General features: G+C 44.5%; 1 protein-coding gene across 4 annotated transcripts in view; it reads right to left on the bottom strand.

The window, feature by feature from the left end:
* The window catches only part of MAML3 (mastermind like transcriptional coactivator 3), a 459812-nt gene that overhangs the window by 430041 nt on the left and 2244 nt on the right, over positions 1–27527 (bottom strand). Inside the window, exon 1 of one of the 4 annotated variants that reach the window (XM_061384150.1) lies at positions 1–27527. This exon is cut by the window's left edge and continues 10815 nt beyond it. The exons of 2 other annotated variants lie outside the window; for them this stretch is intronic. The gene's annotated coding sequence lies outside the window, so the exon portion shown is untranslated. One more of the 4 variants, XM_061384151.1, reaches the window with a different exon arrangement.

The raw sequence follows: 27527 nt of genomic DNA, 5'->3' as shown, positions 1-27527 counted from the left end.
GGACGGAGCACTTACTCTGTCCAAAGCACTATTCTGGGCCCAGAAGACAAGGAACACAAGAGACGAAAAGCCCTGCCTTTTCGAGCCTCAAGCTCTGACCACTAGCTGTTTCTGTCAGGTAGACTGGTCTGTGGAGCAGACGCTGCCACCTAACCTTGAGGCTCTTGGAAAACACTCTCTGTGTATACTGTCAAAAAAAGGCACGATTTAGGGCTTCCCTGATGGCTCATTGGTAAAGAATCTGCCTGCCAATGCAGGAGGCATGGGTTTGATCCCAGATCCAGGAAGATCCCACATGCTGAGGAGCAACTAAGTCTATGCACCACATAACCACTGAGCCTGTGCTCTAGAGCCCGGGAGCCGCGACTACGGAGCCCACAGGGAGCGACGAGAGAAAAGCCCACACAGCAGCGAAGACGCAGCACAGCCAAGAAATTAAAACAAAAAATTAAAGAGGCACATTTTATACCTAATGGTTTAAGCCACAATATTTCAGCAATAATAATTATAATAAGGTGCACACACACACAGGCTCTCATCAGAGAGAGTTCCAAAGGCAGCTATGCGGGTCCTTTAAATTTGTGCCAGAGCCCAAACAAGATTTTTGAGTTTGGCAATCTGGGAGAGAAGCAAGTTAATAAAAGTACACAGTACATTGTGAGAACAGCCATGGTTACCAGGCTAAACACAGGGGCCAAGCAACCCAGAGCAGGCCCCTAGTAACCAGAACCCAGGTCAGGGCAGAGTGGAGAAAGCCAATCAGGGAAAAAATGGTGAAGAACAACAACTGGGTGTGGACCCTCAAGATTTCCCTTCAACCATGGTCCACAGCACAAGCAACTATTAAGAGCGTTCCACAGTCCTAAACCCATCATTCTCCTCCTAGGACCAACATGGAGAAGTCATTACACACATTCATTAGTCACATATACTCTGGAGCAACATGCTCTGGATTTGAATCCCTGTCCTACCACTCATTAACCTTGGCAAGTAGTCAAAACTTTGGGACTCAGTCACTTCGTCTCTTAAATGGAAACAATAATTACAACAACCTCATAGGATGGTTGTGAACATGAAAAGAGATGATTATATATAATATGTAAAGCATTTAAAAGTGTCTGGCACTCAGGAAATGTGAGCTGTTACTATTATTACTTTTTCCATCAATAGGATCACAGAGACCCCCTTCCAAGCCATGGCAAATCCTGGAAGCCACACAGTTCATGACATAAATGAATAGCTTAGAAGCACGAGCTGTCCCATTCTGAAGTAAAACAAAAATTCAACCAAATTTCTAAACACACACACAAACACACAATTCTTATGCATGCCTTCTTTCTCTAAGATATTTTTTTAAATCAAATTAAGTCAAAACTGATTTTGACTGCAGTACCTGTTTTCAAAAGGTGAAGACCAAACTAAGGGTAGATTTTTTTCCTTCTTTAGTAACTGCCCCTGAAATGGTATAGATAAACTTATTTGCAAAGCAGAAATAGAGTCACAGATGTAGAGAACAAACTTAGAGTTACCAAGGACAGAAGAGGAGATTGGGATGAATTGGGAGATTGGGACTGACAGATATACACTATTAATACTATGCATAAAATAGATAGCTAATGAGAACCTCTGGTACAGCACAGGGAACTCTCCTCAAAGCTCTGTGGTGACCTAAATGGAAAGGAAATCCAAAAACGAGAAGATGTATGTATACATGTCCGGCTGATTCACTTTTCTGTATAGCAAAAAGTAACACAACATTGTAAAGCAACCACACTCCAATAAAAACTAATTGAAAAGAATAATAATTGCCCCTGGCTCTCTGAAGGACAGACGGACAGTTGAAACAAAAAAGAAAATGGAAACAAGAGGAGTTTCCAAGCTGATGGCCAATCAGTGTTGCTACTAAAAGAGCCAAAGTGTAGGCGGTCATGTACAATCAAAACACTCTATGATTTGTGACTATTCTAATATCTGCAGTGGTGGAAAGGGTCTCAATAAGTCTAAGCAGGTATTAGCTAAAGCAGAGACACAAGAGATAGAGGAGAAAAAGTTAAGTTGAAAAAAAAAGCCTATCTGCAAACTTAAAACCAAGTAGGTACGGTTTTTGGTTTGTTTTACAGATTTTTTGTTTTGCTTGTTTTGTTCTCATTTTCAGTTTAGCCTTTTTTTTTTTTTTTTTTTTTTTGCTATACTGCATATCATGTGGGATCTTAGTTTCCCAACCAGAGATTGAACCTGTACCCGCTGCGTTGGAAGTACAGAGTCTTAACCACTAACCCGCTAGGGAAGCCCATTTGTTTTCTTTCTTTCTTTTCTTTTTTTTTTTAATTTTATTTTATTTTTAAACTTTACATAATTGTATTAGTTTTGCCAAATATCAAAATGAATCCGCCACAGGTATACATGTGTTCCCCATCCTGAACCCTACTCCTTCCTCCCTCCCCATACCATCCCTCTGGGTCGTCCCAGTGCACTAGCCCCAAGCATCCAGTATCGTGCATCAAACTTGGACTGGCATCTCGTTTCATACATGATATTTTACATGTGGCATGGGACAAGACGTTTATCAGTGCGTCATAGCAACTGAATCACCTGTGTAAATCCCAAGTCTAAAATAAACATTAGACTCAACCAAGTTCATCTCTTGCCCTTTAATCTGATTGGAGTGACTTTTATCTTTCACCTTGGAATGATAAAAGAATACGAGTTGTTAGCAAAACAATCTGAATGTGACTTAATTCTGGGGCCTTCTCCTGTTTTTTCATATGCTTGTCAAAACTATTCAGACAGAAACCAAAGAGAAAATGTGCTTGCCCAAAAGGGAGGATGCAGAGGACAGAAAAATGGCTTTGGACCCAAGAATCTGCCTGATAGTGTGTACTCCACCTGGAAAGTTTTTGTTATTTTTCTTGCTCTATTGAGACCATCCAAGCAGTCTAATTTATGAAATTCTTTACTTATAAAATATGCTGGCAAACCTACTACAAAGCAAACTTCTTTGGAACTGAAGAAACAAGATCTCTGTTTACAGATTGTGTCCTCATTATTTGCACAGATTGTCTCATAAATCGACCCACTGCTCATCCTCCGAATTCATGTTTCTAAAGGAAATTCAGCTAAAATACTGTAAAAATACTGTATTACACTGTTCAAGATAGTCTACCAGTAAGAAATTGAGAGTCTAAAAGAATCGCTCTGAAGGTCAACTATACAAATGTGCTACAAAAGCCTATAAACTGAAATTTTATACACTGATTTTCAGAAACTGACTAAGATCCTCGGGATATTATTTGGGCTTATCAAAAGAAGGTTAAAATCAGTGGTAAAGAATCCACCTGCCAGTGCAGGAGACACAAGAGACACCAGTTCAATCCCTGGGTGAGGAAGATGCCCTGGAGAAGGAAATGGCAACCCACTCCAGTATTCTTGCCTGAAGAATCCCATGGACAGGGGAGCCTGGTGGGCTACAGTCCATGGGGTTGCAAAGAGTTGGACATGACTGAGCATGCACACAATGATTTGTAAATTTACAAATCATTAAGAAGTGGTACAAAAAAGGCACCCTGGTTTCACTATTAGATGGCAGATGGCTGATTCAAAGAGAAGAGGAACATGGTTTCAACCAACTAGAAAAACAAAGTTGAGTTTTCTAGCCACATTTGAAGATTCCAGCCCTGAAGTTTAGGACCCACGCCATAAATAATAAGGATGGGATGAAATACCTCAGCCAACATCATAGTTCAGGTCCATCCAAGAGATATCTCTGGAGTTCCTCCTCTACATCAGGCCCAATCTCTCTTTTAAAGAGGCTCACCACACAGTCTGGAAGCTACACAAGATAAGGACCACTGATGTATACGGCGCTAGGAGAACATGATGAGAAAAAGGAGGGGCCAAGGGTTCTAAACGGAGAGCACCGACAGAATTAGAAAACACTCCTTCACGTTCTGCAGACTTAATAAATTTTACACACCCTATTTCCAAGCAGGGCACATGTCCATGTGCATTAAATCTATAAACTATATTTATGGGCTTCCCTGGTGGCTCAGAGGGTAAAGCGTCTGCCTGCAATGCAGGAGACCCTGGTTCGATCCCTGAGTGAGGAAGATCCCCTGGAGAAGGAAATGGCACCCCACTCCAGTACTCTTGCCTGGAAAATCCCATGGACAGAGGAGCCTGGTAGGCTACAGTCCATAGGGTCACAAAGAGTCGGACACGACTGAGCAACTTCACTTTACTTACTTATGATCCGTTAGACAAAACCCTCCCATCATTCCAGTGAAGGCTGAGCTCTCTTTTGCTGCTATGGTGGTGGCGGCCTCTCAGTAACCAGATATAAGGATGCAGATATTCCTAGGATTTAAGTCAGTACCAGCATGGCTACACAAAGTGGACTAAACGCTAGCATCATAGAAATATTTCCTTCCTACTGGGAAGTGTCCTTACAAATCCACTAAATGAAACCATGAGTTTTGTGGTCCTAAGATATTCAGTGATTCACTCAAGGTCACACAATTTGTTGGGGGGAAAGCTTGAACTAGACCAGATTTCCTGGCTCTCAACATAATATTCTTTGAGTTAGACCAAATGCACCCCAATGAAGGGGATGAGAGACAGAGGATGCTGGGAGCATTTGTTGTATTTGATTATCAGGAATTCTGTCTGTATTATACACAGAATAGAGATTTTACAGACACCCAGAGGAACTTACTGGCTTGGTGCTGACTTAGCCGACAGAATGTGTGTGCTTAGTCACTCAGCTGAGTCTGACTCTTGGCCCGACTTTGTAGCCTACCAGGCTCCTCTGTCCAGGGGGATTCTCCAGGCAAGAATACTGGAGTGGGTTACCATGACCTCCTCCATGGGATCTTCCTGACCCAGGGATCAAATCCAGGTCTCCCACATTGCAGGTGGATTCTTCAGGTCTGAGCCACCAGGGAAGTCCTAGGCCAGGAGAAAAACCCCTAAAAGCAGCAGACATCAGCTGCTGAGGGAGCATTCCTTTGTTCTCAGCACCCAGCACCCACAGAGCACAGGGCAGAGCCCTCATCAGGGGAAGGAGGGGACACCCTGGGTAAGGGGCTAGAGGGAGGAGACCCTTTCAAGAGGTGACCTCACTTGTATCCTCCAAACCACAAGCTGCTCTGCTTGAGGACTCAGAGGCAGAAGGCGCCTGGGAATTTGTGTAGATCGAAAACGATGCATCAGTAGGGAACAAGCCAGGAAGGACAGTCAGAACAGGGCTTTCACCAGACGTTCCACGTGTCTCCAAACACCTGCACAGACTTTCTGTCTATTGCACAAAGCAGCTCTAGGTCACGACGGGTCCGCACCCACACATCTCTAGCGGTCCTTGCCCTCTCTGCCTCATTTCCACTTCCTTCTTCTCTCCAGCTCTTGTCCCCTGGCCCATTCTCCTTCACGTCCACTGATGGTGACCACAGGCCAGAGCATGTGCAGTCGCCCACTGGCCCAGGGCCAGAGGCTGGAAAGTAGCAAAGGGGAAGTTTCTTTGGATCTCTGCCTCCAGTCTCCTCTTAGGACAAGAACTGCTGGGTGTTCCCCACCCTCCTAAAATCAGGAATACTCTGTCTGATTTCTAGAACATCAGAGATGTCACCAAGTCCATATGCTTCTCTTAATAAGAAAGGACTGGAACTTCCCTGGTGGTCAAGCTTCCACTGCAGGGGACACAGGTTTGATCCCTGGTCGGGGAAGTAAGATACTGCAAGCTGTGCAGTGTGGCCAAACAAACAAATCAAGTTTAAAAAAAAAAAAAAAAGGACCATCCTTCTAAAGGCACAGTGGTCATGAAATTGATGAGATGGTTTAACGGCTGGGCAAACAGGTTTCGTTTTATTTCCGGTAAGCAGGGGCCACGGGGGTCCTGTACCAGTGTAACCATCAGCTCTGTTCTTGTCCACACTCTTGTCCACACTCTGCAGCGTGTCCCTGATCTCTCAGCGTCATTTATGCGTCACTAATAATAAGCTTAGGAGAGCGAAAAAGAGGAGAGCCACATACTCCATGAATGCCTGTGTTCCCTAGTCCTCTCCCAGAAGAACAGAGTTCTTTCACTGAGCAAGAGACTCAGTTAAAAAAAACAAAACTGGAGAAAGAGATAGTCTTATTAATGTATTGACACTCGCCACAAAGTCTGGCCTATCTCAATAAAGCCACTTTCTGTTTGCATCCACCTGCTCCCCTCCTAGGACTAAAAAAAAAAAAAAAAAGGAAAAACAAAGATGACTTCCAGATAACTATGCTCCTCCCAGCTGTGCAGTCAAGAGGAGGAAAAACACCTTTTCTAACTTCCTCTGACGCTCACTGAGAACTCTGGACTTCAGGGAGGCTATTAGAAAAAGGTTAAATATGAGACTCTATAATGACATACCAAGGGACTCGTGTCAGGGCTGTTTGAACACTACTCAGAAGCAATTGCTGTCGAGAGCTGGCGACCACTTTAAAGAGCTCTGGCGAGGTCTGCACGTAGATGACTCCATGGTGCCCTGGGAGGAGCAGTCTGAAGCCTCCTTATTCTGCAGAAACATCCTTGAACATATTCATGCTCCATTTTTTAATTCCAAGATTACTAGATACTCATATCCAGTAATTCTTTCCTCCACGTGGCATATTTTCTTATAGTGTTCTTTGTTTAATTTTCATTTTACAAAGACACAGCTTTATGTACACAACCGTATCCTCTCCTTTCTCTTGCTGCTATAGGGTTTTTGGTCTACATCTTTAGACTCTGTGTTTCATTTACTCGCAACAAAATTGTCAATTGTTTAATATCACCAGCAAGTTTTTACTTCAAAAGTTCTGTTGGTATAACTTAAAAATGAGTATGTAACCCTTTTCTGCCCCTACAGCTAGATCATTCCCCCTTATAAAACGTGTGGTTATGCCCAGAGCACCTTGCACTATCCACGGCAGGGTTATGAACAACCATTCCCTGGTGCTTTATAATGATAACTAGAAAGTACAGAGTTACACAGTGCCCAGAAGATACTTATAATCGAATCACAGGGCATTCTGTGAATGTTTGGAATGGCGATCAGAAGACCACAAAGTGATACTGTTTCTAACTCTTGCCAGCTAGAATGTAAATGAAGCACCCTGAAATTCAATTATAAGAGTCCTTTAGGTATTAAATAATTATAATACAAATCACATTGGGGGGGGGGGCCAAGTGTTTTTTTAATTGAACTGTCCCCATAGCCCCTGCAGATTTCTATTTCTTAATAGTTCGGAAAAACAACACAGCTGGAATTTCAGATTCACGGTTCTTCATCCAACTGGAAAAGCTGTACCAAACGCAGAATGTCAATAGGCTGTTTCTACTTTTGCTTTGCCTCCTCCTCACTGAGTGACCTGATAAGTGAGCTGAGTCTCACTGTAGCTCTGCTTATCCCATAAATGTGCTGCATAACAGAATGTCTAATATTATTGTGCAAATATAAAATGGCCAAAGAGAATCCACAAGTTTAATTCAGTGGAACCAAGGATCCTTTGTCTATCTAAATATTCACTACTCTTAATACCCCAAAACGTCTTATTTCTTACCCTCACCTTCTTCCTCTTGTCTCCCGCGTTTCTTTCAGCTCTTTCTTCCTCCCCTATTCATCCCTTCCAACTTCTCCACTAGCGCTCCCTGGGGGAGGCTGTGAGAGTTGTAGTAAAACCTCCCCAGTGGCTGTGGGTGGCTCCACGGTGCTCAGGACAAGGAAGACGAAGAGTTAAGTGTGGGTCTTTTTTAGTCATTTTCTTGCTTCCATCTTTTAAAAGGAGAGAAGGTAAAGATTGTTCCCCTAACTCAGGAAACTCAGGAAAGTAAAAGCTGAAATATCTCTCCCAGAACATGACTTGTGAAAATACACCATTAAGGCAAGGTTGAAAGCATGTTCCCAGCATCAAGGAGCTTCTAGAACCAACCCAGCTAGTACATAGCAAACAGGAACCCCTCAATCTTCAGGATGCTCTCTCATCTGGGGCACAGACATGGACCCTCCCGGCCCCCCAGGGCTACAGCAAGGGCCTCATTACTCACACCAGATTTATAGAAGAGATCTATTTTCCTTCAAATAGAAACATTTTCTTCAAGGCCAGTGATCACAAATGTAAAACTAAAGGCCTGAAAAAGTATCAGTTCCCGCAGAGCGTTCCAATGTAATCTCTGATTAGTCATTAGTAGAACATCACAGAAATAAATAAATATACATACACATACATATGTATATTTTTTTCCCAGCAGATTTGGCCTTGGAATGACATTTGTTCAGGAGAAAAAGAAATTCACTCATTCCAACACCAAAACGAAAGCTTTATGGGTGTTCTGCCAAAAAAAAAAAAAAAATAAGTTCTCTAGACTTCAAGAATGGGCTTCCCAAGCGCCACTAGTGGTAAAGAATCCACCTGCCAATGCAGGAGACAGGAGACCGGGGTTTGATCCCTGGGTCAGGAAGAACCCCTGGAGGAAGACATGGCAACCCACTCCAGTATTCTTGCCTGGAGAATCCCAAGGTCAGAGAGGCCTGGAGAGCTATCGTCCATAAGGTTGCAAAGAGACACGACTGAATTGACTTAGCACACATGCACAAAGAGATCAAGAATATGGTGACATTTGGTGCTCCTCAATCAGGGTATCAATGCCACCCGTCTTCTCCTTTCAGCTCCTGAAATAAAAATATTCTCCGGCACGCAGCACAATAGCACAGGCTACCGCTCTTCCTCATGGAGTGTGATTCTCTCTGAAACTCGCCTTCAGCTACGTTTGCAGGAGCCACTCTCCCAGGACCATGTGGCCTTTCTGGGCCTTTCCTTGCACTCTGGAGTCAAGAAGAAAGGAACCAGAATGAGTGACCCTGACTCCACAGAAGCTGAGGTCGTAAAGGATTCAGGATGCTGGTACAACTCTGGCTGGTGTGGGGCATGGTCACGGCGCAGCCGAGGAGAACCCTCTGAGCAAAGTAGAGTTAATTAGTCTTTTTATGCACACACACATGCCAGCCTCACACATCTAAAAAATACACCCATGCTAAGCAAAGGGCCTATTTTAGCAGTGTCTTGTAAAAACTAGATAGACGGGTATACACGCTCCCTTGGAGCAGGAACCCTGGCCCTAAGACACTAGCTGGCTTTAGCTATCCTAGTCTTAAGAATCAAGAGGGAACATGCAAAGCACATCTGAAAAGTACTAAACACAAAACAAAGCCTTGGTCACTCTGACCAGAAGTGAGCCCCGGTGAATTAATGTGTCTCTAATAACTCACTGGCATTCCTGCAGAAAATTTCCCTTTGGTTATGGAGCCACTGGGCTGCGATGGAAAAAAAAGATCCTAGTTTCTCCTTTTGGAACAAATGATCTGATTAGTGACCAAAGGAAGGAGGCGTGAACGCTGCCCAAGTCTGAGTCAGCCACAGTACAGCCCGGCTGGCCTGGAGCCAAGAGCCCTCCTGCCAAGGAGACTAGAAGTTTCTGAAGAGCCACCACAGGCCCGATGCCTCGAGTCACTCGGACAAAAGCTGGTGACCGAGTCCAGCAACTGGGTTGCCAGGCACCATATGCTTGGCAATATTGTCCTCCTGCAGCACGGGGGCCTGTGCGCCGGGCTCCTGTGTGCTGCACAGCTGTCAGCCCAGGCGCTGTTTTATCATTATTTTCACTGTTTTATTACTTTTCTGGGAATTCAAATCAGTGTAACCGCGCTTGATGCGCCGGGTGAAAAATGGTGTCTCCCTCCCCCCTCCTCCTTCAACCTAATGAATTGCCTTTTTTCATATCAAAGAGTAATGAGCACCAAACCACATAATATTTATTCATGGAACAAAAGACAGAGGGATGGAGGGGGTTGGGGGAAGCAGAAGCCGTTCCTGGGTGTGGAGAGGAGAAAAGCTGGACGTTTTAAAGGAGCTCTTCCTGCTGATCTCCAGTGACACGGGGTTCTGTGTGCAGGAAAAGCCAAACCTTTCCAAGCTCCCACCTTCAAGCTAGTCCTAAGTCAATGCTTAGAGACCCTGTGGCTAAGAGCTCACAGTGACTGAAAGTAACTCATGGCATAGAGTTGACAGTGACCTGGATCAACACTTTCTTTCCCAGTGAAACTCCTCTGCACAGCCTTCTCTCCTCTCTTGTGAGCACTAACCAGGTATATCTCAGAACATTCTAGAGAGACCCCTTTTTTTCCGTATCACATGACCTCCACTGTGGATGAGGGCTTGATCCGGCCCAGGGAGGAAAAGCCGTAGGAATAATGGTGACACAGGAACCTTATTTGCTCATTTCTTTTATTAGATGCTGTGAATTTTACCCACCTCCCCTCCCTTTTTGCCCAAGTCAAGCTCACACTCTGTTCCACGTTTTCTTTCCAATCCAAAAGAAAGAAAATAAGAACAATAGTAGGAATAATTTAAGCCAACCCATGGCTAACCTCCTTCCCTATAGACACTGAGACAGGTCTCCTATGCAAAGCATCCCCAAACTGGGAGGGACTGCCAACTCAAGTTAATATGCCAAATGAACCATGTTTCTTAAAGGCCACATCCCCCAATGGGCAAGTCACCAAAGTGAGAGGAACTCTTTCCTTTAATGTAAGAGGGCTATTAAACAAAGGTCTCTCAAAAAACGACACAGGTTCATGTTCAGAGAGAGATTAAGAGGCACTGAGAACATTAGGAATTTTTAACACCAGTGGCCGAGTTGCTGTTTCTTCCTCCCATTTCACTGCTCAGTATCTTGAATCTCTCCACCTAAAAATCCTACACTGTTATACACACTATTATATATAAAACATCTAAACAACAAGGACCTACTAGATAGCACAGGGAACTATATTCAGTATCTTTTGTAATAACCTATAATGGAAAGGTATCTAAAAAGGAATATATATATCTGAATCACTTTACATCTAAAACTAACACAACATGGAAAATTAACTACACTTCAATTAAAAATGGTTTAAAAAAATCTATATTGGGAATAAAAAATATTTTTTAAACTATGAAAAATATTTAAATTCTTAAAAAATCACACCATAATCCACTTCTTCCTATGTCCCGGGCCACCCAGACAGCTGATGAATTTATCTGGATAATTTCACTCAAACCCAGTCATGGAATCCTTTGCTAAAGCAACCCTCTTGCTCCCTCCTCTTACAGTATCAGTTCTGTAAGGCTGTCAAAGCTAATTATCTCTCTTCTCTAATTTATTGCTCTTCAGTGTATCATAAACACATAGATTACAAAAAGTTGAAGAAAACAAGTGAAGTGTGCATTACACTGTGAAGGAAAAGACAGACAAATAATTATTCAGAGTATCCACTCTCTGTTAATAGAGTAATAAAATGGCATTAGGAAGAATGGATGAGAATGCCGAAGCCAGCCAATCCCCCTTCCCTCTTCCATATATGGCTGTCCCCACCCCCATGAGCCAGTACCAGAAACTCGCACACCATCACTTTAGGGTAAAGAGGGAAGCAAAATTCTTAGGTTGGCAGTCCTTTGACATTCCAGACCACAGATCAACACGGAGCCTACCAAACCAGTAACACAGACAACCAGCACCTCAGCAGAGGGAACAGACACACAGCCTGCCCTGCACACACCGTCATTAAGCTCCCTTCCTTAAAGCTACTGTTACATATTTCCAAGTGTTCCAACTCCAATCTCAGACCACAAACTTCAAGTTAAAAGAAAATGCCCCTGAATGATTCATATCAGTTCTTTCAATCTAAGAACAGAATCAAAGGTAGAAAAAAAAAAAAAAAAGGCAAGTCTATTTGAATTTCAATAGCCAAGAAGAGAGCTATCCCAGACCTACAAAGCACCAGTATACGTACTGCTCTGCCACCCTCCCAGTTACCGTGGCATGGACCAAGTTCATCAGGGTCTCCAGACCTAGTCCATACCTGACAAAAAATTTTTTTTCCAGTATAGTTATTCAATGTCGTGACAAATAGCTTTTCCCAACAGTCCTTCAACAGGTTCTAAGAAGTAAGCTGCGTGAAATCCAAAATCTAAAGGCGTCGTTTCTGTGCTGCAGTGACGAAAAACGAACGTGTCTTCAAAAAATCCAATAGCAGCTGCAAACCATTTAGGAATTCCCAGGTACACAGAAAAAGACGTTTTCAACCTTTCAGCTGTAACAGCTCCTAAACTGAGAAAGTTGCTTCTTTATATAAACCACCTCTGTTTGCTCAACTTCAGAGGCTCTCCCGGGAAAGGGCTACTGCAGGATGTGAATAGTAAGGGAATGCTACAACCGGAGAGGTGCTGAGCTGCAGACCTCACTGTAAGGAAATACCCGAAGTGATTAAAGACAGATACCACCTGCAGATTCTGTGAAGCGGGCCACTGCTACAGCCACACGTGTTCTCATGGCGGCCAGGAGAAAGGGTGGGCTGAAGTCCCACAGTGGGTTAGAACTGGGGGCGAAAGGTGCCAAAACAGAATATGCCAGCAGGTACCTGGTGGCTCAGACAGTCAAGAATCTGCCTGTGATTCGGGAGACCAGGGTTCGATCCCCGGGTTGGGAAGATCCCCTGGAGAAGGAAATGGCAGCTCACTCCAGTATTCTTGCCTGGAAAATTTCATGGACAGAAGAGCCTGGCGGGCTACAGTCCACAGGGTCACAAAGAGTTGGACACAACTTAGCGACTAAACATCATAGGGGATATATGTTTTACCCCCTAGGGGAATTCTGGAATTATTATCACGTAGCCATTCTGAAGCCAAACCTCAAGGTCGAACCATTAAAACAGTTGTATTTCTTTTACGTACTCTCCAGGAAATTTTGTCAAGCTTGGACATATGTCCGATTTCTTTGCATAAATGTTAATGTTAACCTCCAGGTATTCCTCTGCAGGAATTATATCCATAGTAATTTGACTTTCTTAAAAAAAAATGTCTAAAACATACTTTTGATAAGGTATGTTTTTTAAAAAACTCCATAATGAGATAAGACTTGATTCTGAGCATTTCTTATCTATCAAAAATCATCTCTGGACTCTTTCAAAAGGAAATAAGAAAATGCTTTTTAAAGGAACTAGAAATTAAAAGTTTATTGCAGCACTGCTATAATATTACCAGCCTTTAGAAAGTAGTTTTTAACCTAACAGCTATAGTCAGATATCTATGAAATAACTAATATTCAAAACAGAGAACCATTTATACTGTCTGCCATCAGTGTAAAGGTTCAATGTTATACTTGGGGCAAAATGCAAGGCAGCTGTCCACCTTTTACATTCATCGAAGTCATCCTTCAAAGAAGACATCTGGGTGCTAGAAATGAAAGAAACAGATCCAGGAAAAATCAGAAACAAACACAGAGAAAGTCAGATGACACTCCTCAGAGGGAGAGTAGACTAGCAAAAACGAAACCCGACTGTTTAAACTTGACGGTCAGCAGAAGAGTCAGAGGTTGAAGTTGGCATTGCATGATCCGACCAGCAACTTGAAGGATGTCTTCGTGGATCGTCCTGGCTGGCCTAGTTTCAGGATCAGGAGCAAGGTCCTTACTTCATGTGCCTAACCAGCTCTTGCTATGTAAGCTACTGGGGCAGAAGATATCTAGCTGTCTTTAGACTGAAGCCCCTCCCCTAAAGTCTGCACTGTGCACACAGCTGCATTAGCTTAGCTGGCCAAAGGGGCTTTTCTCACCAAGATGCTGTGTGGTGCGGCTAAAGGAAATAGAAGCACAGAAAATGGCTGTCACTAGTTAGTATCTAGATCAACAACCGAAGCAGAACATCTGGTTTATTGGAATCACTGGGGAGAGCATGACCTCTAAAGTGAAGGCCAGTCACCTACAGCTCCACCTTTGGTTTACTTCTGTGGTTCAAATCACCGCCACCGACATTCTGTACAAGTCTCCAGGCCCCACTGCCACTGTGACAGAGGTAAAACATGAGTTGGTGGTAAAGGAGATGAGGAGAGAGGGTCACCAAGGCCAGAGGTATGTGGGGCCAGGAGACAGCAAAGAGGAGACAGCAAAGACTTGGCCTTCCGATGAGGGTGCTACCAGGGATTCAATCCCTGGTTGGGGAGCTGAGGTCCCTCATGCCTGAAGGCCAAACACCCAAAACATAAAACAGAAGGAATATGGTAACCAATTCAACAAGTGAGTGCTCAGTTGTGTCCGACTCTTTACAGCCCCATGAACTGCAGCCCACCAGGCTTCCCTGTCCATGGGATTCTCCAGGCAAGAATCCTGGAGTTGCTTGTCATTTCCTATTACAAGGGGATCTCCCCAACCCAGGAATCCAACCCGCATCTCCTGGACCTCCTACATTGGCAGACGGATTCTTTACCACCGAAACTTTTTAAATGGTCCACATCAAAAAAATAAAAATCTTATAAAAATAAAACAGCAGAGCTAACCAAGGACCAACACGTCCAGGGATGTTCATGCTGGGCTCCTGTTCAAACAGATCTGAAAACCTAAAGGCAGGTGAGGACTGCTTCTGCGGAGAGCATGGTTCTTTTGAAAAGGCAGCCGTTCACACCATCTTTTCAAGACAGAACTCTTCAGTCTGGCAAAGGCAGAACAACACTGTAGCCAAGAGTATAGATTTTGGAGCCAAACTGCTCCGGCTCTTATAAAAATACAGACTATAGTTCTGAGAATCTTACTGGAGGGCAGCTGCCATGCCAAAGGTAAATGAAAATGGCAAAGAAGGGTAGTCTTGAGACCACCTCACCTGTATGCTGAAAAGTGATAGGATTTCTCCTGTCTAAACAAACACTGGAGAGCAACTGTCGAGGCAAGTCCATTTTGATGCATTTTCTTCAGTTGGCCAGGTCAGCAGGTTGTTATTACCATGTTACACAGATGACTGGATTAGTCAGGGTAATTGAGCCTGGATGAAGTGGCAACTCACAGACCTGTGATTTTTATGACCACTCAAACCTGCACGCGTGGCCACCCCAGGTACCGTGCCACCCACAGAAAGATATTTTACACATAAAGCCATGCAGGCCTGGAGAACACCAAGCTCAAGAAAGGTACAGAGAACTACAGAAGTTGTTCAAGACAGTGAATGTCCCATGTTCACAGCCTGAACCAGCGCTGGTTAACTAGACTCCTACTCACTTCGCCACTGGGACCAGATGAAAAGAAAGAAAGTCATTTCTGTAAGATGTATGACCAGATATACAGCCTTTAAAAATTAACAGTGTTGACGCAGAGTGCAGTGACACACACCAAGCGCTAGAGCTGATACTTTTTTTTTAAAGCCATATTTTTCAGGAGACACAATTATCACTTGCCCTAAAATGGATTGTAATAAATAAGATCCAGGATCCATGTTAAACAATATTAGATTAAGAGATTTGGCTTCTTCAGAAGAAACAGACTTCTTCTGTTTATACATATTACATATATGGAAGAAAGTCCAAATTTGTGTTACAGAAATCTCACACATGTACAAGGATAAATGGATAAGGATGTCCATTGCAATTAAGTAAGGCTTAATTGGCAAAAAATGAGAAACTATCGGTCTCTCAAAGTATGGGATCACTCAATCAGTTTTGTGATATTTTATTCTGGAATGGGGGGCTTCCCAGGTGCCACAATGCTAAAGAATCCACCTGCCAATACAGAAGATTCTGGAGATGCGAGTTCAATCCCTGGGTCAGGAAGATCCCTTGGAGGAGGATGGCAACCCACTCCAGTATTCTTGCCTGGAGAATCCCATGGACAGAGGAGCCTGCGGGGCCATAGTCCATGGGGTCACGAAGTCAGACACAACTTTTTTTTTTTTTTTTGGTGGCTGCATCAAGTGGCTTGTGCGATCTTAGCTCCGTGACCTGGGATCAAACCCAGATCGCTGGCAGTGAAAGTATAGAGTTTTAGCCACTGAACCGCCAGGGAATTCCCAGGTAGTTCTTTTTCTATCATGAGGATATGAAGAGGAAGAAAGAGACAAAGGCCCTATCCTCTAATAACTGGTATTTTATTTTCATATTGTTTAATAAAAGTTTTATCATTAAAAAAAGAAGGATGTTGTCATCACCAACATTTCAGCTAACTGAACAACTTCTGCTGGAACATTCTGGCTCATCAACACAGCCCATTTCATCTGTGAACAGTTTCTATTTTCATATAATTGTTTTTTTAATATATTAAACCAAACTTTGCTTCAAATAATCGCCAGCCACTGATCCTAACTTTATCCCCTGGAGGCCACAAAGAGTGCATCTAATCCTTTCTTCACATGACAGCCCTTCAAATATTTTAAGAAAGCAATCATATCATCCCCCAAATCAGACTAAACACCTCCAGGTCTTCCAACTGCTCTTCATGTGACATGGTTTCAAGTCCCTGTGCCTTCCTGCTTGTTCCTTTCCAAATACTCTCTCTCTCTCTAATTTCTTCTAAAAGCTTGACGTCAAGCCGTGGTTATGGTGCCAATGTGTGTGTGCGTGTGCTTAGTCATTCAGTTATGCCTGACTCTTTGCAACCCCAAGGACTGTAGCCCGCCAGGGGCATCTACTCCAAAAAAAAAAAAAGAAAGAAAACTGATCTTTCTTGTTTTTAAAGCCTTGTTTTTAACAATCACCCTTTAATCTTATTCTCCACCACACCAACTAATCCTCTCCCCTCCACAAAGTGATTTTATTTGAAAAACAGTGAAATAAATGTTGCTACAGAAAGCAGTGCCAGAAACTATAAAAAACTTGTAAGAGGATACAAAGCATCTAGTATCCTTAGGATTTCCTTAAATGTTAGCTTATGGCCTGTGCATTCTCAGTTGCTCAGTCATGTCTGACTCTTTGCAACCCCACATTCTGTAGCCTGCCAGGCTCCTCTGTCCAGGCAAGAATACTGGAGTGGGTTGCCATTTCCTTCTCCAAGGGATCCTCCTGCCCCAGGGATTGAACCCAGGTCTCCTGCATTGCAAGTGGATTCTTTACCGTCTGAGTCACCAAGGAAGCCCAAGAATATTGGAGTGGGTTGCCATTTCCTCCTCCAGGGGATCTTCCTGACCCAGGGATGGAACCCACATTTCTCAGCAGGCAGATTCTTTACTGCTGAGCCACTTGGGAATCCCTGTTAGCTTGTTAACGATTTCCATTAACATGTTCTCATCAAACCACAAAGACTATTTTACCCAGCTCATCTGAAACATAAATGATGCTCTGCTGTGAGTCCAATGACAGTAAGGACCTGGGTTCATTACTGAATCCCCCGCACCTAGAAATAGTATCCAATATGTAGCAGTTGTTCAGGACCTTGCCATGACACCTCGGCTTCCCCATGAGTGAAATAAGCCTCAGATCACTCTAAGTCTGCACTTACTGCTACTACTGCTAAGTCACCAGTCGTGTCGGACTCTGTGCGACCCCATAGATGGCAGCCCACCAGGCTCCCCTGTCCCTGGGATTCTCCAGGCAAGAACACTGGAGTGGGTTGCCATTTCCTTCTCCAATGCATGAAAGTGAAAAGTGAAAGTGAAGTTGCTCAGTTGTGTCCGACCCTCAGTGACCCCATGGACTGCAGCCTACCAGGCTCCTCCATCCATGGGATTTTCCAGGCAAGAGTACTGGAGTGGGGTGCCATTGCCTTCAGTAGGAGGCAAAAAGTGATAGGAAAGTAATTCATAAAAACAAGCCCAGCATTTACGTAGCACCATAAAATCTTTGGAAGTCTTACGTATATTAATTCATTTGAGCCAAACAACCGCTCCGGCAGGGAGATGGGAAAATGCTCAGAGATGCTAGGCAACTCATCCAGATAGGAGCCGGCCAGGCACAGGCCAAGGCTTTTTAGTGTTTGTTCTACTTAAGAAATCTTGGCTGTAAAGAAGCTGATGGAGGAAACCAGCATGACCGGGTCAAGGTTCCCTTCTTCCCAGGGACTGGCTGTCTATCTCATGGCAACACCGCTCCCCTCTCCACCCTGCAAGTAGTAAGAGTGTTTTTGAAAAGCTGTAAAGAAAGCCTCACTGTATTTTCAGCATTCTAAGGGAGCTCCTTGTTTAAGGCATGGTTTCTCAGTAGCAGCAACACTGATCCTTTGGACACGGTGATTCTTTGCTGCGGTTGTGTTTAGGAGGTTTAACAGCGTCTCTGGCTTCTACCGACTAGACACCAGTAGCACCCTCCAACTGTGACAACTGAAAATGTCTCCCAACACTGCCAAATGTTCAGGCTGGGGGCAAAATCTCCACTAAAGGAGACTCTCTGATTTCAAAGAATCCTGTGGTAAACCCACTTAAATGGCAGAGGTAGTCATTTAAAGAAGCAGGGAAATATTTCAGGAATTTTTTTTTTTTCAGATACAAATGATTTTAACATTAGCTCGGAAAAATATATATTTGAGTTTTAGCAATGTCTGCAGGTTCAGAATAGACTACTAAAATCATATGTTACTGCCTTAAACTCCCAAGGCACCAGGATACTCTTTACCCCAAATGAGCAAAACCTCTCTTGCCATCCATTTCAGGAGATGCCTCCAAAATCCTCACCCACCTCTTGCCTCTCTCTCTTACCACTAGAGTTTCTTAAAGTCTTTTACTGGGAACCAGTCCCTTTAGATTCACTCTCAATCATCGAGTTACTTTCAGCATCTAACAAACAATCAAAGAAGGAAAAATAACCCACCACTGTGAGAAGGAAGGGCACTAGCAGAGCTTGTCTTTAGAGCTGTGCAATCCTTTTGAGTCACAGTTACAACCCAGGTTGAATCTGCACAAATAGACTCAACATTTCAGCCTTTTCTTTTGAAGGAAAAGAAGCCCCTGTCCTGACATGTGTTTTCTGGAGGTGGAGAGAGATACTGTTAGAGAGATAGGGTAATGGTTCTAACGTCTTCACAAGCACAAGTGACTGTGTTAAGGATCAGAGAGTCCGTAATATGAAACATTACAAAACTAGATTCTACCCAATAGAATGGGGACTTAAGGAGTTAAGACATTCTGGAGGCTGTTAAATATTTCATTCAAGTTGTCTATGGTTGTTAAGCCACTGCTGAAGGAAGATGAGTGTTAGTTACTCTTACTTTAAAAGATTCTACTTCAGCATCTGATGCAAAGAGCCGACTCATTGGAAAAGACCCTGATGCTGGAAAAGATTGAAGGCAAAAGGAGAAAGCAGCAGCAGAGGATAAAATGTTTAGACAGCATCACTGACTCAATGGACATGAACAGTATCTGGGAGATAGTTAGTAGAGGGGAGAAGGAAACAGCAACCCACTCCAGTATTCTTGCCTGGAGAATCCTGTGGACAGAGGAGCCTGGTGGGCTGCTGTCCATGGGGTTGCACAGAGTCAAACACGACTGAAGCGACTTAGCATGCTTGTGTGCATTGGAGACGGAATTGGCAACCCACTCCAGTATTCTTGCCTGGAGAATCCCAGAGACAGAGGAGCCTGGTGGGCTGCTGTCTATGGGGTGGCAAAAAGTCAGATACTACTTTGTGACTAAACAACTTCAGCATAAAAGTCATTCTAACTAATGGAAGGTCCAAATAATTAAAGAGAGGTATCTAAATTATTCTTAAGAAATCACCTTCCTTATGTCAGAGGAAGTACTGCAGGTCTTTTGAGATTTTTATTAAATTCCCCCAAGAATAGTAGGCACAGCTTGCCCTTAAAAAAAAAACCCTGAACCATAGTAGTAATGGCTTTTTCTATGCACATATGTATGGTGGCCCTAAAGGAACACTGTGCTTCTTTCCCAAATGGAGTTGCTTATCCATAGCTAAAAAGTCCCTCAACTGTTTAACAGATGGAATAGCCAGGTATATTTAAAAACAACAAAACTGTGCATCTTCTCCGATCCACGGGATGGACCACTATGATCTTTAAGTATTCATTATATGGCAGGCCCTCAACTCCATCTTCTGAGTAAGTTTATCCAGTATTATTCCTTTAGTTCTTTAAGCTTTGCTCAGATCAGATCAGTCGCTCAGTCGTGTCCGACTCTTTGCGACCCCATGAATCGCAGCACACCAGGCCTCCCTGTCCATCACCAACTCCCAGAGTTCACTCAGACTCACATCCATCGAGTCAGTGATGCCATCCAGCCAGCTCATCCTCTGTCTTCCCCTTCTCCTCCTGCCCCCAATCCCTCCCAGCATCAGAGTCTTTTCCAATGAGTCAACTCTTCTCATGAGGTGGCCAAAGTACTGCAGTTTCAGCTTCAGCATCATTCCTTCCAAAGAAATCCCAGGGCTGATCTCCTTCAGAATGGACTGGTTGGATCTCCTTGCAGTCCAAGGGACTCTCAAGCGTCTTCTCCAACACCACAGTTCGAAAGCATCAATTCTTCGGCGCTCAGCCTTCTTCACAGTCCAACTCTCACATTCATACATGACCACAGGAAAAACCATAGCCTTGACTAGACAGACCTTTGTTGGCAAAGTAATGCCTCTGCTTTTGAATATGCTATCTAGGTTGGTCATAACTTTCCTTCCAAGGAGTAAGCATCTTTTAATTTCATGGCTGCAGTCACCATCTGCAGTGATTTTGGAGCCCAGAAAAATAAAGTCTGACACTGTTTCCACTGTTGCCCCATCTATTTGCCATGAAGTGATGGGTCGGATGCCATGATCTTCGTTTTCTGAATGTTGAGCTTTAAGCCAACTTTTTCACTCTCCACTTTCACTTTCATCAAGAGGCTTTTGAGTTCCTCTTCACTTTCTGCCATAAGGGTGGTGTCATCTGCATATCTGAGGTTACTGATATATCTCCCAGCAATCTTGATTCCAGTTGTGTTTCTTCCAGTCCAGCATTTCTCATGATGTACTCTGCATATAAGTTAAATAAACAGGGTGACAATATACAGTCTTGAAGAACTCCTTTTCCTATTTGGAACCAGTCTGTTGTTCCATGCCCAGTTCTAACTGTTGCTTCCTGACCTGCATACAAATTTCTCAAGAGGCAGATCAGGTGGTCTGGTATTCCCATGTCTTTCAGAATTTTCCACAGTTTATTGTGATCCACACAGTCAAAGGCTTTGGCATAGTCAATAAAGCAGAAATAGATGTTTTTCTGGAACTCTCTTGCTTTTTCCTTGATCCAGCGGATGTTGGCAATTTGATCTCTGGTTCCTCTGCCTTTTACAAAACCAGTTTGAACATCAGGAAGTTCACCGTTCACATATTGCTGAAGCCTGGCTTGGAGAATTTTAAGCATTACTTTACTAGCGTGTGAGATGAGTGCAATTGTGTGGTAGTTTGAGCATTCTTTGGCATTGCCTTTCTTTGGGATTGGAATGAAAGCTTTGCTAAACAACAACAAAAAAGTGTTTTGTTTTTCTAAGTTTAGGAAAATTAATTAGTCAGTTTCCCAAAAGTTCCGTTTCCATCTCACAAACATGAATCAATGAATTTTTGGAATGTGTTTGTCTGAAAAGAATGTGTTTGTATTTTTTAATGAAAATTTAATTTGGGGGATCCAATAACTCCAGCATGGTCATCTGTAAATCAACTTTTTTTGTAGTGTCAAATTAGTTTGAAACAACAGGCAAATAAGCATATTATTTTACTTAAAATGTCATGCAAAAGGGGAATGACAGCCTGAAACTGTTATGAAGTCACTAGCATCAAGGCTAATGGTGACTAAATAACAAAGACCTGTTATTCCCTTAAATAATACTGAAAATCTACCAAAAAAATACTACATTGTCAAAGTCTTGGATGCAAGAGTGTGATTTAGCATTTTCACTTCTATGAAGCACTATGAACTGGGTACCAGTACCGTAAAATGTATGAATGACATTTAAAAATTCAGTCTATTCTCTATGATTTGCACTAATGAAGAATAAATGGTATACTAAACTAAACCCATAATTAGTCCAAAATAATTGATATCTTATCCAATTCATTACTTAGGAGGAAGCACTAAAATTGTCTTCTTCTTGCTTCTTCCCAACCTTTGGTAAAAGTGCGAAAGATCAGTGAAAAGACCAAAAGGTTGGCAGCAGGCAGAGAAAAGAAAAACAAAGCAAACAGCTGGATCCGAAAACTCAGTAATCAGCCTCTGAAAATGCAAAGCTATTTGGGAGAATTAAAACGCAAATATTATGAAAACCTTGGGACTGAGTTTTAAATATGTCCCTTTTTATAAGATTTTGATGTCTGATTGATGTCACAGTTCTCTATGATGGGTAATGTGGAAAGAGATGACAGAAGTTAGCCATCTTAAGCTCAGGAATGTAGCACAGAAGTGTTAATTAACACACAAGGAGCACTGATCACAAGTAAAACTCCATGACATTAAATAAAACATAAGTACTAGAGATGTCTTCAAAAATTACTGTGTAGTGTACAGAATGGTTTATTATACTGGATTCCTTCTCCGGTAGCAGCACTAATGAGAGAGAGAGAAAGAGTCCTGCATTCATATCTCAACCGAATGGGAAAACCCAATCAGGAAACCTTTTTCACAACAGTTGGCTATCAGTCTCAGAGAGATATGTAGGAAACAACTCTGTACAGCTCCATTTCACTGTTTAAACTTCTCATCCTGCTTTCGGAAATGTCAGTACACCATATCCATGGACTGTTTATTTTCTTCGTATCAGGTGGCAGAACACCTCCAAAGATTCTAACGACGCAGGATAGAAAGCATCAAACATGCTATCCCCCTGAAAACTCAGCTTCCCCTGATAAGAAACTCAGCCTGAAGAGCATTTTAGATTATGATAAATGACTAACTATGCTTTTACTTTTCTGATCATTGGCTACCCATTACTAAATAAAATGTACCACAACTAAAGAACATACATAACACAATTAAGTATGTATTGGTGCTTCTTGGCCTTCTTCTTTTTTAATGCTTCTTGAGAATTAAAAGACAAACACTTGTGAAGAGAAATGAAATTTCAAAAAGTTTTTCACAAACTTAAGGCACACCCTGTGTGGGCTATGGCAAGTTTTTCAAGAGATACTGTCAAATCCTACCACCCAGAAGAGCAGTAGAAGGATAAGCCAGAGAAAGGTTCATAAGAAAGATTCAGAAATGGTTTGACATAACAGGCTTGCAAAAACACTTGACTACAAAGCCAACAATTTACCTTCAACAGGATAAGCAAAGGCAAACCAGCTTCATTTATAAAGAGGTTTAGCCCTGGACTAGTATATTGATATTTCCTGTATCTCTTCCAGGAGGTGATGAGAAAGAACACTTTGGATCAGTTCAGTTGCTCAGTCGTGTCCGACTCTTTGCAACCCCATGGGCTGCAGCGCTACAGACCTCTCTGTCCATCACCAACTCCCAGAGCTTGCTCAAACTCATGTCTATCGATGCCATACAACCGTATCATCCTCTGTTGTCCCATTCTCCCCCTGCCCTCAATCTTTCCCAGCATCAGGGTCTTTTCCAAAGAAAAGACTAGAAATCCAAACACTTTGGATAGACTGTAGTTTTCTCTAAAACTCAGCATTTAATCTGCTTATTATCAAATAAACAACGTGATAAACTCTTAAGAGCAGGAATCACATAGATTTATGCAGTCTCTAAGCTGTGTATAAATGAAGCACACTGTTAAAGTTATGATAGTGCTGATAAGTAGAAAGGTCATGAAAACAGAATATATCCAGGTCAAGTAAACTACCACCATTTGAGATTCTGAAGGCTGCATCCTCATGCAGCATTTGGTATGCCTGAATGAGAATGAACTTGTCAATTGGAATTTATCTTAAAATTTTATCCAGGGGATCAGTTTCAAGTATAGAAAATGAACAACGTCTCATTCTGCTACAACAAGCAAAACTACTTCAGGAAAACCCATCTTTTCAACTGCACTGTTCTTACCAGCAACTCTTGGGGGTGGGGGCGTGGGGGTGAGACCCTTCTGAATAAATAGTGTGTAGAGAAAGTCATTTAACTACATGTCTAGAAACTATCTTTCACCTGAGGGAATGCAGCTTCAAACCCAGGCCTGGGCCATCTACTCTCTAACAGGCTATGATGTGTGTACTCAGTCATGTCCTGCTGTTTGCAACCCCATGGACTGTAGACCGCCAGGCTCCTCTGTCCATGGCATTTCCCAAGCAAGAACACTGGAGTGGGTTGCCATTTCCTTCTCCAGGGGATCTTCCCAACCCAGGGGTCAAACCCACATCTCCTGCCTCTCTTGCAGGTGGATTCTTTACCACTATGCCACCTGGGAAGCCCAGGCTATTATGGACCCATACAAAAACCTAAGCCCTTTCCAGGAGCCTGGAGCCAAGGAAGATTTCTGTCTCCTCACCCACCCTGCTTCTGGATTGCTTGCTTGTTTTTCATGTCTATGCTTGTAAATGTGAAAGGTAAGAAAACAAATCAAAAGAGGTAAGCCTTGATTATTAGACTGCCTTCTGAACCCAAATCAAGCAGAAAGAGAACTAATCGATATTTAGTACTTTAGACATATTGGCCCTAAGAAGGTAAACAATAGCAATAAAACAGAAAAAAAAATCCTATTCATCTTTATTTTTATCATCACCATTATTATTATCTGACTCTGGTTGACTGTTGCTTTTCTTTAAGGCCTTCCAAATAGCTCAATCTAAGAACAAAATATAATTGCTCTGTGCCCCCTCTCCCAGAGCCCAACTAAAATCCAGCTGCTAATTCAAGATCAACATTTTCTTTGCAACCTGTTCTCTCAAGATTTTTACCTCTTAAACAGGTCAAGTTGAAATACTCTTTCATTTCAGGGATCTATGTAAAATTTTGAACTAATTATCTTTAAAGCAAAAATAACTTGTAGAGGAGGATGTTAATTTGTTCCCCTTTATTTTATATGGTACATAGAATTTACATGCAACTCGGCTTAAGATTGGAGGCTGTTGATTTTCATTACACTCATCACACAAACTTGTGCCACGTATCAATGGGAGATGCACGTATGAAATACACTTGAAGCTAAAATATACTCCTGTACATCAGTCTCATCAATAAGCTAAATTATTGTCATAAAACTGACAGAAAAATGTTATTTTCAGGCAATCATTTTTCAAGTTTAGTTGTTAACTTGCTCAACTGGGATTCGCCATGAAATGTACAGCTTACGACTCGTCTATTCAAGTAAGCTCTATCTTTTCATTTTCAAAAGCAAGCTCTGGTTTGGGCTTGCTGCGTCCTTCCAGATAACATCAGGACCCTGTACTGTCTCCCACCTGCGGGTGTATCGTAACCCAGGCGCGCGCACCAGGAGTCCCCCCTCCTCTCTACCCCTCCCAGGGCCCATATGGCCCCCACGAGGGAACACAACCCAAACGCTAAAACTTTCTGGCTGCAAACTCTACTGCTCTCGCCTGCGATCAAAAGCGACCGGGCACCGGCTTTTGTTCCCGCGTTGCCCAGCTGGCGCGGTAGTCCTCCAATCCCGAAAGGTCGGCAGAGAGGCGGTGGGACTAAGATTTTGGAACCTCCCAAAAGAAGCCCATTCCTACGCAATCCGAGCGCGTGGAGCTTACAAAAAAAAAAAAAAACAGGAAAAGAGGGCGTGTAGCAGGCAAGGGTGACATTCCCAGTGCCTTTCAAATGCTACTTGAGTCTTAGGTACAAAAGTGAGTCTCCTCGTCCGTGGAAGGGCCTAAAGGGGGCGGGGAGTGACAGACGGCGCGGACCCGGAGACAAATGGGTACCACCAGGGCACGCGAGATACAGTCGAGATGCAGGTCCGCCCCACCTCCGGGTACAATCAGAAAAGCTAGGGTGTCAGTGGTTTTCGGCTTCCTGTTTGTAAAGCGAGAACCTCCCTCCTTGACTCTGTGACCGTCGTTCTTCCTCCCCACCGTGTCCGCCTCTTCGCGCACGGGCGCGGGGGGAGCGCGGGTCCCCAGGGGAGGGGCAGGGCCGCCAGGCGCAGCGCCCCTCCCAGCCGGGCGGCCTCCCGAGCCGAGCCCGGCCGCGAAGCGGACAAAGCGCCTCCCGCTCCCTCCCCCACGGCCGCGTTCCAGAAGGGAGGGGGAAGGCGGGCTCGAGGAAGGTGGGAGGAGGAAAAGAAGGGGGGCGGGGGGGGGGAGGCGAAGGAAAAGGAGGAGGGAAGGTGCTGCCGGCGGGACTGGGCAGGATCGCGCCGAGGAGGGAGGGGAGGGAGGAGGGGCTGGGCGGCCTCGCAGAACCCGGAGGAGGGAAGGATTCTTGAAGCCCAAGATAAACAAATTGTTCCTCTTCACGTGCGGGGTGGGGGGAGGTGGGGAGTGAGCGCAGTGGCCTCTCCTCTTCCCCTCCCCCCAGCCGGCTCTTTGTCACGGAACGCCCGGTGAAAGCCCGCGCCAGCACCCGCACCACCCCGGGCGCCTACGACCCTCAGACCGGGGACGTGCGCTATTGATACGCCGCACACCGACAGGGCCTCCCGCACCGCCGATCGAGGTGCGGTCTGCGGGGTAAACGGGCGAAGGCGCACGGCCCCGCTGCGCTCCTGGGTTCCCACCGCCCGCCCCACCCCGCACACGCGCGCAACCCAAACCAGGGCGGCGCGGCGGGGGAGGGGGCTGCAGACACCTTTCCCAAACTTCCGGCTCCCAACCCCCCCGCCCCAACCCCGAAAGGAAAGCCAAAGAACCGGAGAGTGGAGATAGGAGAAAGGATTCTACCCTCAGGGTTAGGGGGTGGGAACTGCCCCTTCCTCCCGAGAAGTTAAGCCATTGGCTGCTCCTCCTACCTCGAACCCACCCACCCAGCCATTTAAGCCTCTTTCACCTCCCCACTACCTTCCACTCCTCCAGGCTTATCAGACAGGCCCGGAAAGTTGGTGGGGAACGGGGCGGGAGACAGAAGCGGAGAAAGCTCTGTGCAAGCAAGTTTAAAAGGAGGAAGGGAGAGAATCCCCTGCGAAGTTGCGTGGCGGGGACTCTCGGCGCAAGCCCAGGGAGTCTCTCTCCCCTCCCGCCCCGGCGAGCCGCTCCTGCCTCGACCCTCGGGGCCGCTCCACCTGCCGGGCCAGCTGGGGGTCTCGAACCGCGAGGGAGCGCACCCGCGCCCCGCATCCGCGCGCGCCCTCACCGACGCGCGCGCGGGCGCGCGTCCACCCTCGCTTGTTTCTCACCCACTTCAAAGTTCATTCACAAAACTCTTAGACTTTCTCAGCCCAAAGTGGGTGAGCCGGGAAGAGGAGGCGAGAGCATCTCCGTCCCTCCTCCTCCCCACGGGGTTCGAGAGCCTGGTGCCCGCCCAGAATCTGCGACAGCATCAATTCCTCCCTACACCCAGCGGATGTGCTGAGCGGGGTGGGCGAAGGGGGACGGGTCTGGGGAGCCCAGGAGGCGAGGTGAGGGATGGGGTAGGGAGCGGTGAGGAGGAGGAGCGAGGTTTCAACTCGGTACACTCTTTCACATCGGTATCTAAGAAAGGGAGAGGGGGGTAAAACTTTTCCAGTGCCTTACTCCGACGCTCCTCTAGGCTCCCTCCGCCCCTTGCAGTCGTGACTGGCTTCCCCCCTTCTCGCCCCCTCTTCCCCAAATCTGACAACCCTGACAGATTAACAGGTAGCGGCGACGGCAGCTTTTACCTCAAAAAAGTTGACGTTAACCCTTCGGCTTCAGCCCACCTCGCCCGCCGTGCAAATCAGATCCCCGCGCCCCCTTGTTAA

Source organism: Bos javanicus, chromosome 17 (assembly GCF_032452875.1).
Source record: "Bos javanicus breed banteng chromosome 17, ARS-OSU_banteng_1.0, whole genome shotgun sequence".
Lineage (NCBI taxonomy): Eukaryota > Metazoa > Chordata > Mammalia > Artiodactyla > Bovidae > Bos > Bos javanicus.
The sequence above is the reverse complement of the archived record's forward strand: the minus strand, read 5'-3'. Positions and strand labels throughout refer to the sequence as shown.